The sequence below is a fragment of the Camellia sinensis genome, chromosome 6 (assembly GCF_055761805.1).
Source record: "Camellia sinensis isolate YWXY chromosome 6, ASM5576180v1, whole genome shotgun sequence".
Lineage (NCBI taxonomy): Eukaryota > Viridiplantae > Streptophyta > Magnoliopsida > Ericales > Theaceae > Camellia > Camellia sinensis.
In genome coordinates this window covers 90,424,773-90,433,096 of record NC_138966.1, presented here as the reverse complement: position 1 = coordinate 90,433,096, position 8,324 = coordinate 90,424,773, and the positions used below count along the sequence as shown (strand labels likewise).

General features: G+C 36.1%; 1 long non-coding RNA gene across 1 annotated transcript; it reads left to right on the top strand.

The window, feature by feature from the left end:
• Window positions 1–1,874: 1,874 nt before the first annotated feature.
• Window positions 1,875–5,872, top strand: LOC114268239 (uncharacterized). Its single transcript, XR_014332630.1, has 4 exons — window positions 1,875–4,366; window positions 4,582–4,649; window positions 4,755–4,795; window positions 5,481–5,872. It is a non-coding gene; the product is annotated as an uncharacterized LOC114268239 (long non-coding RNA).
• Window positions 5,873–8,324: the final 2,452 nt, after the last annotated feature.

The window sequence follows — 8,324 nt, the reverse complement described above, 5'->3', positions numbered from 1 at the left end:
AACCCAAACAACCACATCCACAGGCGGGATTTTTCTTCTCTACTCTGCCACCGGTCTCTTCTTCTTGCCTCCGTCCTGGGCGGCCCTTGCCGGTGCTGCCTCCGTGTTTCCTACGCCGCCGAGCACGTTCACTTCCCCAAGCTCCTCCACTACAGCATATGGTGGACCTCCAAATCGGAACATCACGGTGGCCTTCCGCTTCAGCTCCTTGTTTTCTGTCTTTAGCACACTTATCTCTGCTCGCGCATCCTTATACATGCGTTGGAGCAGAGCCAGCTGGGAGTTTAACTGTTGCACCTCATTTGTCCTGCTCTGCAGCCGGTGCGACAGGTTTGTGACCGCAGTCATGGTTTCCACACATGACTTCAGAGTATACTGATTGGCCTCAATATCAGTTTGCACCGCCATTTTTTGCTCCACCGACCGCATCGGAAAGTTCAACGGAGCAAAACCAGAGGTGTTTGGTTGAGGTTCACTGGCCACCGCACCAGTTATTTCTCTTGTGGACTCGTTCAATTCTGGAAAGAGCGTGAGCAGACCACGGGAAGAGGAGGCCATGTTCTGGGTAGCTGGACGGGAAGAAGAGGCCATGTTGCTGAGTGTTTCAGAGACGGGTTGGTTACAGAGTATTACAGAGTTTCTCTCTCAGTAAAGGAAGAGTTTTTTTTCAGAGGATTTTCAGAAGTTTTTTGTCTGCCTCAGCCTCAGCATCAACCTTGGTTAAATAGACGGGGCAACCACGCGTATCGCGCGCCACTTGACGCCAGACGACAAACGGGCGCGCCAGCCAAGGCACTCACGTGCCTCGCCATCATGTCCGGCACATCTTTTTATGACTTGGGCTCGCCTTTTGATGGCACGTCTTTTTATGGATTGGGCACGCCTTTTGATGGCACGCCTTTTTTGAAAAATTGGGCACACCTTTTGAGGGTGCGACTTTTTACGGGTCCGACAAGACTCTGTAAACTGTCCCGACATTGATTCCGGTTAGCTCCTTCAAGGGTCCGACAAGACTCTGTAAACTGTCCCGACATTGATTCCGGTTAGCTCCTTCAAGGGTCCGACAAGACTCAGTAAACTGTCCCGACATTGATTCCGGTTCGCTCCTTCAAAAGGTCCGACAAGACTCTGTAAACTGTCCCGACATTGATTCCGGTTAGTTTCTACAAGGGTCCAGCAAGACTCCGTAAACTGTCACAACAACTGTCACAACAACTGTCACAACAGTGTCTGTTACAACGGTCCGACATGACCCCGTAAACTGTCTTCTACATCGGTCCGACATGACCCCATAAACTGTCTTCTACATCGGTCTGACACGACCACACAGTGTCTGCTATAACGGTCCGACATGATCCCATAAACTGTCTTCTACATCGGTCTGACACCGCCATCCAGTGTCCTCTACACCGTTATGACACCATCATACAGTGTCCTCTACATGGCTATGACACCCCCATACAGTGTCCTCTACAACGTTATGACACCACCATCCAGTGTCTTCACCAATGGTCTGACACGACCATACAGTGTCTCTTATCCTCTTTTATTTTTTATGTATTTTCTTGTTTTGTTACTCTCTCCAAACTCAAGTTGGTTAGTTCCTATCCCCCTTGAGTTTGCGGGGGGCTGTTAAAACCTATCACCTACTTCACCCACTAAACCTAACCCACTACACCACTACCACCTCACCTACTCCACTAAACCCACTACACCACTACCACCTCCACTTTACCTACTCCATCTACCACCTACTACCACCTACTCTTCTATATATAGGAATCATTGTAGCATTCAATAATTCAACAATTACAAACATCAATCAATAATACAATTCTCTTTTTCTCTTTATACATTAAATTTCTACAAATTCCATGAAAAATGTATCTAGGAAGAGAAAGATAATTCACATCATTCAAAAAATAAACTAAACAGAAGAAGAATCAATATATCTCCAGCAGTTTCACATCACAAATTCATAAAAGATCAGCACATAAAGTGGACGTGCTGCATCTTTGTATACTGCATTCCATCCACTCTAGTGTACTGTAAGCAGTAGTTGGAAAGGTCATGCACTCTACATGTGCATTTTTTACAAAATAATGAATATTATTCTTAAAGGTACATTAGGTTGATTTTTTGTTAGAAGCATTATTCTTCTTAAAACTGCTCTTGATGCATTGTCATTACTCTTAATGGTACATTAGGTTGAATTTTGATTTTGTTTCTATTTTTCAGTTTAGTATTTTGGTTCCTAAAACCCAATTTGACAGTAAGTTATGGCATGGTCAGTGTATGCTAAGAAGTATTTTCAATTATTCTAGTTGATATTGCCTGGCTACTAAAAACTTAAAATGCTCATTCAGTTCTATGAATCAAGGATATCTAGGCATGTGTTAATGGATTTCATGTCAAGTTGTTTTGTAATGTGGGCACTAGGAATCTAACATTTAGTAACTTCAAGACTTGTGTTTTTCAAAAAAAATAATAAACTCTCTTCAGTGTTAATAAGGCCTGTAAAGTGGTATTAACAAAATTTCTTGTACGATTAATTTTGTACTAATCTGTCTTTGCTGCAGTAACCAAATGTGTGAAGGAATAAAACTAAATAATTTCCTTCTTTTTATGTGTTTTTGTTGTTGTGTGTGGTTTATTAAAATGTTTTGTTTGTTGTTTATTTTTTCCTCCATGCATCTAAGTTTCTCCAAATTAAAAAAAAAAAAGGAAAAAAAGAAAAGGAAACAATTGGAGCAGGAGTGATGGTACCAATACTAATATAGGGTAGAAAAGCCGTTACTAGAGGTATTGGTTGTGTTGTTCACTCTCTGTGTATCTACTTCTATTATCATCAAATAAGATTTGGCTGAAAATTAACTTGTTGGCTAAAGTTATGTTATGAATATGATAATTGTCGAAACTAGCATTACATCTCAGAAAGTGCTCTCTTTGTTTCTTTGTACTTCTCCTTCTTCTTTTAGTACTACAACACCTTAAGCTAGTCTTAAATTTTGGAATTTGAAGCACAATATTCTTGATTTCTGACTTTCTAATTTATTTAATGGTAATTTACCAATAGGTCCTTCTTTTAGGACTAATTACCAATAGGTTCTACTTTTGGGACTAATACGATTGATTGGTAAGTGTCCCTTTATTTAACTTCCACTATTTTTCTTCATTCTGCATTTGGTCAAGGTTTTACATGCATAATTCTAACGTCAAAAGATGAATGATCTGTTTCATATCATGCTCTTGGGGAACATGAACATTATTTAAGAACTGCAAATGATTTTCTCCTGTCAACTTTGGTTTTATGCTTCATTTGTTATGTGATAACCCAACCCGTATTATGCTTAATTATACACGTGTTTATGTGTTTAATATAAATTTGCAAGTTATGTATATGAATTATGTGATTTTGAATTTTATATTTGTTGAATGTAGGAAAATCTATTGCAATTAGAACTTTGAACTGGAAATTGAAAGTCTTAGAGGCGTGATAGACCAAAACCGACTTCATATTTGTGATTAGCATGATTTTTAGAGTCTACGGTGAAATTTCGTAAAATTACAATTTGTAATTTTTAATTAGCCTATATTATACATATTTCTCTAGTTCTTGAGTTCATCATTTTTTTGGGGAGAGCTTTGCTAGAGGGTGAGTTAGAGAGAGAAGAAGAGGAGAAGTTAGAGATTTGGTAGAGATTCAAGGGGCAAACCCTAGATTTGAGCTAAGGTATGGAAATTTACTTGGAATTCTTGTATATAACTCATCTATTGCTTGAAAACATATAGAGATTTGAAGATTTGAAACCCTTTTGGGTTAGCGTTTTGGGTTGTGTGTTTATTTGAGCTAAACTATGAAATTGGAACTTAAATGTTTTGATTTTGCATGATTGGAGTTCAATCTTGTGAATAATGTATGAAACAAACCTTAGATAATTCATGAAAACAAGATTTGTTGAAAGATTGCTCATGGATCATGTATTTTGAATTTTGAATTTGTTTATGTAATGTATGAAATTGTGAAAAGATGGGACCATGAGATTGTTGTTGATGCAAGATTGATATTTTTAATGAGGGATTACACTTGTATCATGTTTTTGAGTTGTTTTTACATGAATTTGGGCTTGGAAATGAGTTTCGGAAGTTCGCATCTTTGAACCATTTTCGGACTGTCTGATTTTGCCCAAACCGCACGAGTGGCCACGAGCACCGCACGAGCAGAACGTGAAGAAAAAAAAGAAGTTTTCATTCTGTTCCTTGGGCGCTTGAGCGGCCGATTTTTCCGCTCGACCGGATTTGGGCCGCACGAGCGGTGAAGACTTCCGCACGTGTAGAACCCCTGTTTCAGCCCAACTTCAAAAAGGTATATCTCTTTCATCCGGACTTTGTTTTAGATGATTCTTGAGCCTAAATTCAAGCCCCGGAAGTCTAGTTTCCAATGGTGTGGTCTCACATCCAAATTCTAAATACACAAATAGATATGTTCAAATTAGTGAAGGTTGTTCACTTTCTTTCTAACCGTTTCATGCTATTTCCTCTCCTAACCCAGTTTCCTTTCGTTTCTTCCTATTTTCCTAGACACGGATTACGACCCATTGAGGACTAATGAGTTTGGAACCAACAAAAATAATTGGTTAAGGAGCAAAGTAAGGGATTGATTTATTTGGTTAAGAAAAGATTAAGAGCAGTAAATTTGACAAGAAAGTAATTCCATGTTCCAATATGTTGTGTCACGCGCATTGTGTTTGCAGGTCATGATTCGAGGAGCGATCAACTATTTCTGGATACCACTGTGAGTAATAGTATAGTAGTGATATGTTTTCATTATCTATTTTGATTTATGTACAACATGATCTTCTAAATATCGTATTTTGTCAAAATGCACAAGTTTCTAAGAAATGTGAAATGAGTTATGAACAAGAAATGTGAATTGTTTGTAATATGATATGGTGGGCCAAGGTTGTTCTGTTTATCCGTTTCGTTTATGCTATGACATTATATGAATTGTTTAGTCTTTAAGACCTATTGATTTCTGGTATGGAACAAAGTGCTGTATAGAACTAAGTGCTACAGTGGGAGCCACCTTTAGAGTTCATACGAGTCACCTTTTGGGTCCATACATACTTAAATAATTGGGCCCGAGGCCGCTTGCTATAAGATTGGGCTCGAGGCCACATGTTAAATACTTGGACCCGAGGCCGCTTGTTATATGTTGGGCCCGAGGCCGCTTGTTAAATAACTGGGCCCAAGGCCGCTTATTATATGATTGGGCCCGAGGCCACTTGTTAAATAATTGGGCCCGAGACCGCTTGTTACATTATTGGGCTTGAGGCCGCTTATTATGTGATTGGGCCTAAGACCATTTTGAATATATGAATATGGACATTGTGAGAATCTTATGATCACCTATTTACACTGTTTTACTGTATTATTACTCATTAAGCTTCACTCACCCAATATTATGTATGCGCATGTAGGTGATCAACAGCATAGAGGACATCCCTAGAGTCAGCTTCAGGAGCTATTTTGTGACCCAATCGAGTCATGCCTCTGAAATGGAGTTTGTCTTTAACTCACACCACACCTTGACCTTATTTTGCTTTTGCCATTATGGTCTTGGGTTTGTAAATAATATGTGTAAATTTCTTGTGGCACTTATATTTTTGATAGGCATGTATATGTATTATTGTGTTATGTGGTTAACTTTGTAATTTTTCTCATGATTGGCACAACTCAATGGACTTCTCTTTATTATATGCTTCCGTTTATGACCCCATTAGCATAAATATTCTGTATGATCGTTGAGGCCTTCGGTAATCTACGGATTACTGGTCGGTTATGACCCAAACTTTTAAAGGGCGGGTTCGGGTCATGACATATTATAAGAGATTCTATTACTTCTCAACATGCAGGATAAGGTTTGCACATCCATGGTAATGGGGGACTCCCACTGTAAATGCTATGAATGCTTTTATAATGATGGTTGCAGCTATGATTGCTCTTGTTGAGGTTGACTTATTCTAGTGAATTTTTCAAGTCTTTTGATTTTATATATAGCTGGTGTATGGGTGTCACTGGTAGCTTGTATCATTATTGGTTTTGTATGAAATTATTGTGTTAAGTTGGAATATACTTGGTTTGTATGCAATGTTGGCATTAAAAGTTATTCTTTTATTTGGATGGTTGTAAGTGAAATAGATGCTTATTGTGGAATGGGTGATAATATATATGTATTGTTTTGTTTGTATACCTATTATAGGTTGCATGGGATGCATACAGGTTGTGGACAAATTAATTTTAAAAAAAAAACGTAAAATGATGTATTTGGCTACTAAACAATTGGTAGCCAAAAATGGAATAAATATTTTTAGCGACTAAATAGTTAGTAGCTAAAAAAAGATTTAAATGAAAACAAATCTTTTGGCGACTAAATATGCAGTAGCCATAAACAAAAGACTTTAGACGACTAACGATTTAGTAGTCAAAAATAAATAAAGGAAAGAAAAAACATTTTTGGCAATTAAAACTTTAGTAGCTAAATAAAAAACTAGACTTTACGTGACTAAACCATTTAGTAGCTAAACGAAATACGATGAATGAAAAAAGAAAATTAGCGACTAAAAGTTTGGTCGCCCTAAATGGTTAAGTTTTTTGCGACAAAAAATTTTAGTTGCTGAAAATATAATGTTAAATTTATTATGAACTTTTGGCGACTGAATACTTTCAGTGACTAAATAATTTTTAGTCTCCAATTGAAAACTTTTGACAACTAAAACATTAGTAGCCAATTGAAGACTTTCAGCGACTAAATAATTTTTAGTCGCCAATACCTTTCCCGACAATCATCTAGCGACAAAGCTAGCGACCAAAAAGTTTAGTCGGCAAAACTTTTTGGCGAGTAAAATATGACTTTTGGCGACTAAAAATTTAGTCGCCAAAAGTGTAATTTGTTGTAGTGTTTCACTCAAAAACGCAAGTTTCTATCTCATCTTGATGTGATGTAATCATGAAATGTTGCAACAAATTTCGTGGGTGTTTAGCGCAAGTCAAAAATTTACACCCAAGTGGAATGTCTCAAGTTGATATAGTAATATTTCATTTTCATTTATTATGTTAGTTTTTTTATTTTGTCTCATATAAAAATTAACTAATTAATTAATTTAATTTTTTATTGATATAGATGCTTTAAGCAAAACTTTTATACCATCAAGATGAAAACAAACATTTTGCTTTTGAACATTGTTAGCCAATCTTGTAAAATAATATCAGGTGGCAAGATGTAACTCTTACAAACACGGTGAAGTCAATGATAAATACACCATTTTCTCCTAATTCAGCCCCCGAATCCCCTATAGATAACTATGGATAACTACATTTCTCTTAAAGACGACAATAGTCTAAGTGTTAGTAACAATCTAACTGTTAGTAATAATCCAAACGGTGAATGTAGTATTTTTGTAAAGGGTAAAAGGCCTATGAGTAAGAAATCTGCAAAAGAATTGCTTCAAAAAAGTGAAGCTGTTCAAGCTGAAGTCAACAAATATAACAATTTGTTGGAGACATTTAACCAACACTTTGTTGAAAAGGAAATGAAAAAAGTTGAAAGAGAATAAAAAAGAATTCAAGTATTGTAGAAGATAAAAGAACTAGAGATCAAAAAGGAAGAACATTTGCAAGAGATGAAAGAACTATAGATAAAAAATGAAGAACATTTAATAATGACTACGGGCATTTCTCACTTAGGCTCTCAGACGAAAGCGTATTACATAATGCGCAAAAATGAGATTTTCGTCAAGTGGTCGGCATATGCCAACAACCCAAATTGCTATTTTTCTTTTTTCTCCTGATGAATAATTACAGGAGAATGTATTTTTTTATTTTGCAATATCATTTATTTTTCAATATAATTTTGAGTATTTTATATTTAAATTTACAGGTGAATTATACTTAAATTTTTTTTGGAAATTTTTTAATTTTTTTTTCATTTTTTATATCTGTCTAGTGAGGTTTAGTGTAAATATATAATTTTTTTTATAAACAGTTGAAAAAAAGGTCACAAAAGATTAAAATAAAATAAACAAAAAAAATACTAAAAAATCTATATCTAAACAACACCTACAAATTTGGAATGAAAGTTGGTTAATTTCTAAAATAGCATAGGACCATTAGAGTATCGCTGCTATGATTTGGTAAAATAGAACTATTCATTATTAAATTATAACAATGGCAATGCTATTTTGACAACTACCATTAGGGACGCTCTTACTAATAAGTAAAAGAATATGCTATACATTCCAATTCACATTGTTTTAAGGTGTGAA